The following is a 6,576-nucleotide window of genomic DNA, read 5'->3' as shown; positions in this document are numbered from 1 at the left end:
ACAAGTACGGTATAATACCACCAAAATGTAGTTCATTACAAGTCGTCGATTATGATCCTTTGTTGAGACGAAAGCTTCGGGACCTGGCAGTACTTGTGACATACCCATATCATACTCTCTCAGGTTCTGAAGCTGTGTGCTGTGTGCCAGGGGTTATGGCGATCGAGTGCATGTATGTTCGGATAAGGGCGTGGGAAAACACTCATCTAAAACATACTCATTTCCTCATGCATACTTTCATTTCTCATTCTTTTTGGCACACACTCCAGCTCCTCGAAATTATCATGGGATGCATGTTGATGACAGCCTGCTGCCATGCAGCCTGAGCAGTTCGGACAATCAATCATTCGGATAATCAGCATTCTATATTACTACAGTTGTAGCAGCTGTATTTCATGTACAGTACTACAGTAGAGTCAGGCGCCGAAGAACGTGTTGCCCAAGAATGTCCAGCCTGAAATGCTAAGAACACCACCGCCTTAAGTTTAAAAGAATGGCGGTGTTGGTTTTCCGGTAGCTTTCGGGATACATAATTATGATCCTAACATGATTGTTTCTAAGAACATGCTATAAGAGCGTAGCCGGATGGCTGAAAAATAAGAACACCCCAGGCTAACCTCTTGGACACAACGTTCTTGGACGCTCGACTCTACTGTAGTAGGGAAGAACGCTCTTCGGCAGGGATGTTACATGTTAGAAATCATGCATGCAAGATGCCTATTTAAGTCTGCTCTTCTTTTATGACAAGCTTTGGCATGCATGCAGCTCTTAATAAATCCCAAAGGTGGAGTGCAATGACATGTTTAACAAGTCCCAAAGGTGGAGTGCAATGACATGCATTTGGAACCGTGATCACTAAAATCCTGCGCTTACCGGTAATTCTAAGATTTAGAACTATAAGTGATGTTGCACACCAAAGAACGTCGTTCCGACGGCCTAGGTCGGGGGCGCTCTTGGAAGAACATCATGCTGGATTGTAGATAAACTATATAACCCGCATGTGTGTGATAACAAAAGCTGCGGTACAGTGCGGAGAAACTAGTATAACATACTAATATCACCAGTAGGTTTTTTAAACTTCTTGTTCTATACTGGAGAATATTCCAGCGAGTGAATCCAGAGCAAGTGCTATGGAAATGGACTAGCGAGAGCTCACAATAGCCAGACAGACCCACGAGTCCTTTCTTGAACCGAACAATAATCATCTATGGCATTCAACATTCAGTTTGGGAAGCCATGCAGTCCTGGGACAATTATCCAAATGCATTCTTGTCTCCAGACCAAACAATGATTGTTATCATACTTGACAATTTCCAACTCTACGACCACCATGCCAGCTCAAGCAAAAAGAAGCAAAGGAAGATGGAGATTTCTACTTGTGCAGCCATTCAGGGAGGAGCACGAAGGCTGTTTTAACATTACATGATTCGACTGTGCACGCACTTTCCAAAAGTGTACTTATCACACACCATGTGAACTCTTAGGCTGTTTGCAGTGCGATATACTTACATGTGCATGCACTTGCCGCACATTCACACTCCAGTACAAAACATAATTATGCAAATATGTAATGCACATAATGTAACATTCTACGCTTGAAAGCAGATCAGCATTCGAACTTTTTCATTGCCTTCAGGCTGCAACAGCATATTGCAAGAGGGCACAATGGTCCAACCCAACATCTTCCAGTGAACACCATCGGCCATGGCAGTACAGACCATCTGACATTCACTCACACCACCCACATAGAAGAGAAGCAATGTTGATACTTCATAGTTAACACGTTACAAATACTACTGAGGGTGCATAAAGGCAGTACACCAGGTTCAGGATGCATTGATCCATTCTTCTGCTTCAACTACCTTAGCTGCTCATTTGATCTATGGCTATGCATGCTGTCGTCAGTGAGCCACATCATTGCGAAAGACTGATGACGGAGAGATCATTGCGCGTGTGTAGTCACAATACTATCAGAGAAATACGTTTGGCAAATATAGGAATACTGTGGACAAAATTGTACACAATAACCTGCCTTGAAGCAAATCTCAGAAAGAAAGCGCTGTGCAGATGCATGTCAGCCGCTTCAGATTCAGTCACTTCGTGAGATCCAATATTCTTCCAACTGTACTGCTCAGCCTTCGGTGATCCACAGAGACAGACAAACAATCTGTTCCGTCCTTCCACATGAGAAACAGAGAGTGAACATGTTCCAGTTCATTCCAGTATGAAGGTGGCGGATACAGGCAATGAAAGTCATCGTTGGGCCAACATGACCAGCCTTCAGACATGAGTTCTCAGAGACCTTCGCTCATGATAATGGTATTCACCCTTGGCTACAATCCTGCAAAACACATGAAAAGATTGCAGCAAAACAAACTGGATGTTATAAAGAAGCAATTTAGGAAAACTAAGCCTATCGTATTTGTAGTACAGTGAAGCTAAGATACAACACCCAGCAGGCAGGTAAACTTGCTAATATCCGATGAATTAGCATGCCTGGTCATGGCACACCGGGTACCAAATATGCAACCAGCATAACGTTTCCACCAGTATTAATAACCTATTGTAACGTTATTATCAAACTACATAACTGCTAAGAATGTGCAACTACTAACATAAGGTACGATCGGCTTCGAAATCCAATGGTTATGAGCAAGCGCGCATATATTTCTACATGTGCCATGTAGATAGAGTGCTTCATCAGGTTCAGTAGGCATGGATTCACAGTTCATTGTTCTGCTTCAACTGCCGTAGCTGTGATGTACAAGTTTTGATCTCTGGCTACGCATGATGGTATTAATGAGCCCAATGGCCCACAAAAACCGAAGTGATGAAACTTTCTGCCGTGGGCAGAGGGATCATCGAGTTGCCCACTCTTGGTTATGTACTCATTCCATTACCAACTATCAGTGCACAAGTACTGCTACGCCCTCACTATGATCCATTGCAACAATATCATCAGGTACTTGCATGCTACTGCACCCAAGCTGGACTCAATTTCCCGTGATAGGACCTGTGATGGAGCTGCAACAACCAGCGATGCAAGTTTGCAGTCCAATTATTTGAAACTGGCCCGCTATGTTGCTGAGAATGTACTCAAGGCAACATTTGAGAAATTACCTTTCGAAAAAATGTTCGGTACAAACATGGCCGGATATTGTTTAAACTTTACGGTACTGTGTGAAGAAAACAACTATTTTATTGCATAGACTAAAGGAGCTATCCAGCATTATCGATAATTTTCACGAAATGAAAGAAGGACCCTCCTCCACCCCCACCCCCCCCCCCCCCCGATTGATGTCTGTAATATCAATATTTTTTCGAAACGAAACTCCCCTTGACCCACCAACAAACGAAACTTTTTCTCTTCGTGTAAAAGATCGACAATTATGGACCCGGCATTATCGATAATTTTCACGAAATGAAAAGTTTAGTTATGAGCAACTTGTGACCGTCCCCCACCCCCACCTACTCACCCCTCAACGAAAAATAGCTGGAATGGACTAGTGTTTCAGCTATCAATATTTTTCATTACGAAACCCTTCTTGACCCACCCGCCCATGAACGATTTTTTTCTCGTTTCGTGTTAAAGATACTCAATCTGTTAAAGATAGATAATTATGGACGGCCCCTAACGTGCCAGGTTAAAAATGAATGGACCGTAGAAGATTGTTAGTGATATCACACGATCAGAACAGGTGACAACCAACACTACATGGCTGTATACTTGATGTGCTGCATTTACTGGGTGCAACGCAGGGAGTTGTAGCATCTAGGGAGACGACACAGGCGACTGTAAAGCTAAATGACATGGGGTTCAACCCAGGGGTTCCTGTTTCAGCCACCCTTGGGGCACCATTGGGCAGATCTATACACGCTCGTACATGGTATTGCTAACCTGGGCCGTTCTCAGGGTCAGTAGGTCAATGCCGTGATCGCGGGTTGCACAGATCACGGAAAACCTCCAAATCCTGACCCAAAATTCTATAAAGTATTGTGTAGTCTCCCTACAGTGTAGGTGCTATGACTCCCTGGTGCGATGTACCTGCTGGTGAATAGACAAATTGCAACCAGGCCATAATTCGGATAGAGCAGACGATCCTGTCCTGGACCCTGTTCCACATTCAAAGTATCTAGACTCAAATAGTGAGGGAGGAATATTGTGGTACTGACTCCGATTTTCATTCGCTAAGAAATTATCAAGTATATGTAACTGTAAGTGATAATCACTCAAAGTACGAAGCTAACAGTAATACTCACTGGTTAGAGGGAAAGGCACAAACGGGAAAGGTCTGAAGAAAAAATTGACCGTCATCACCAGGATTCGAACCAGGGACCTTCGCTTGAGGCCAGCGATGCTCTAATCACTGAGCTAAGCTGTAGCCGTCATCCCAGCCGAGATCGTTCAACATTTTCTTCAGACTTCGTAACGCACACTAACAAGTCAACATCAGCTAATGGTATATGTACTCTTTTTCGATTGTACATGCAAGCTCTACCTTGTGATATTGAGCTCTCTTCGTTTGGTGGGGCTACTCCGATCGTCTAATGTGAACCACAGTCCACCTACAATTCTACATTTGCAACGTTGTCCAATGTGCATCGGCACGCATTGTACATAACTGTTACAGCAAAGTGTAGATTATCCGCACCCCTCGGGCGCACGCTTTCTCCAGGGGGTTCGGATGGGGAAAAATTCGGATAACGGAGCAGTCACACATCCATCTAAGACTTGCACATTCCTTCACGTTTCCATCATTTCTCACATTCTCTTCACAGGAACTAGACACACTCTAGCTCCTCAATATGAAAACTGGCATTTCGAATAAGTGATTGTTCGGAATATCGGCATTCTACTGTACCGTAAAGTCGCGGATAAAAGCCGGGCTTATAAGCACATAAGCCGCTTTCTCCATCAGGTTTTAATGCAAACCATGCTTATTATGCACCACTGATATTTTTGCCAGACTTGTATGCCAGGCTTCTAAGTGCAACACGCGTAGATCTACCACTGACTACCGGTATGGCGGCAGTTTTACTATGCACCATACATAGTGCATGCACTCTTGACCCACCCGATCCACGCTTGCATAGAGCAAGGCTTCCACGCGCGACGGGCTTATATGCATTCGACCCGTTTGATTTTCAGGCTTCTATCTGCGATGTGCTTGTATGCAAACCCGGATTTTATCCGCGACTTTACGGTATTCATATTCACGCTTTCGGTACAGTCTGGAACAGGAGATCCTAGTTCGACTCAGACTGCCCTTTCCATAATACGTTTCCCATGCACTCGCAGTTCTTTTATCGGAACATCTTTTCTTCCCAACTTCAAATCCTGTGCAACACCGGTTGGCTTTCCTCAGTTTCCTGAGTGGTGTTACCTCTCAATAGACGCATGAGTGGCCATTCAATACACCGGTATAGTAAAACATGTCCATAATTATCGGAGAAAGGATCGGATGGGGCTAAATAATTTGAAACTGTCCACCTCTCCTCACTGCGCTCTTGGCCCACATTTACCACACCATAGCGAGGAAGTTCGTTCTTGGATAGATGCTCTACATCCTCCAGACATCTATCCAAGAACAAACTTCCTCGCTATGGTGTGGTGAATGTGAGCCAAGAGTGCAGTGGTGGACAGTTGCAAATAATTTTACTACAATGTGCTAAGCAGAACAGAGGCACTAGCACCTGGGTGGAAACTATTCTGAATTTTGAATGCCAGGGAAGGCTGAAGGATGCCCATGAAACCACTGCCAAAGCAAACACAAACTTGAAAAGCAGTGCATGCATGGTGGCGGTGGGAAAAAGGAACCAAGGAAAGTGTGTACATATTTTTGTTGAAAGGATGAGAATTCAAAGAAAGCTGGCTGCTTCCTCTACATGTATTTCCATGATCGGCCAGTGCCTACAGCACGAACAGTACATTGTATTACATGTATGTGCATAGACAGACAGATAAACACTAACCTGAGCATGGGTACCGCTTGTATTCGTGGTCAGGAAAGTGAAAGTACGAACGAAGGAGAAGAAGATTGTTGACCATGGCGAACAACTGCATATCCAGAGGGCACACGGCTTGCCAGAATGGGGCGGCTACATCTTCGCTAATTTTCTATCCTAACAACATTCAGCTTCGAGGTCAAGGACGACGGCATTTTTGGAAAGAAATTTCGAATTTTGGAGAAGAAGCTTGCTTTCGGAAAAATGTTCCTTTCACGCAAGGCAGCATGCCAGGTCAGGCGTTTGAACCAAGTGAACTGTGTCGGCAGATCGACGTTTACGTTCCAGGCCGACAGTTTTTTGACCAAGCCGTGAATCGCCCTCGCTCTGACTCCCCCGGCTGCGAAGGAGTAATTTTACAACTCTTCAGGCCAGCAACAGGTCTCTGATGCAGAGCTGCAAGTGACGGATATCGGTCATTTGCAGCCACTAATAAGAGCCTCCTGGTCGTTGCAATCTGATACATAATATACCTCCGTTTATAGGCGATTCACACGACAGGCAAATCCACGTTTGTCAAGTGCCCGCAGGAAGTGAAACGTGAGGCCGCAGTTCACACGGCCGCGTGTG

The 6,576-nt window shown here is 44.6% G+C and overlaps 1 long non-coding RNA gene across 1 annotated transcript; it reads right to left on the bottom strand.

The window, feature by feature from the left end:
• Positions 1-1,760: 1,760 nt before the first annotated feature.
• Positions 1,761-6,341, bottom strand: LOC135812450 (uncharacterized). Its single transcript, XR_010552804.1, has 2 exons — positions 5,974-6,341; positions 1,761-2,341 (listed from the first exon to the last, which is right to left on the bottom strand). It is a non-coding gene; the product is annotated as an uncharacterized LOC135812450 (long non-coding RNA).
• Positions 6,342-6,576: the final 235 nt, after the last annotated feature.

The sequence above is a fragment of the Sycon ciliatum genome, chromosome 3 (assembly GCF_964019385.1).
Source record: "Sycon ciliatum chromosome 3, ocSycCili1.1, whole genome shotgun sequence".
NCBI lineage: Eukaryota > Metazoa > Porifera > Calcarea > Leucosolenida > Sycettidae > Sycon > Sycon ciliatum.
This window is presented reverse-complemented; position numbering and strand designations above follow the sequence as displayed.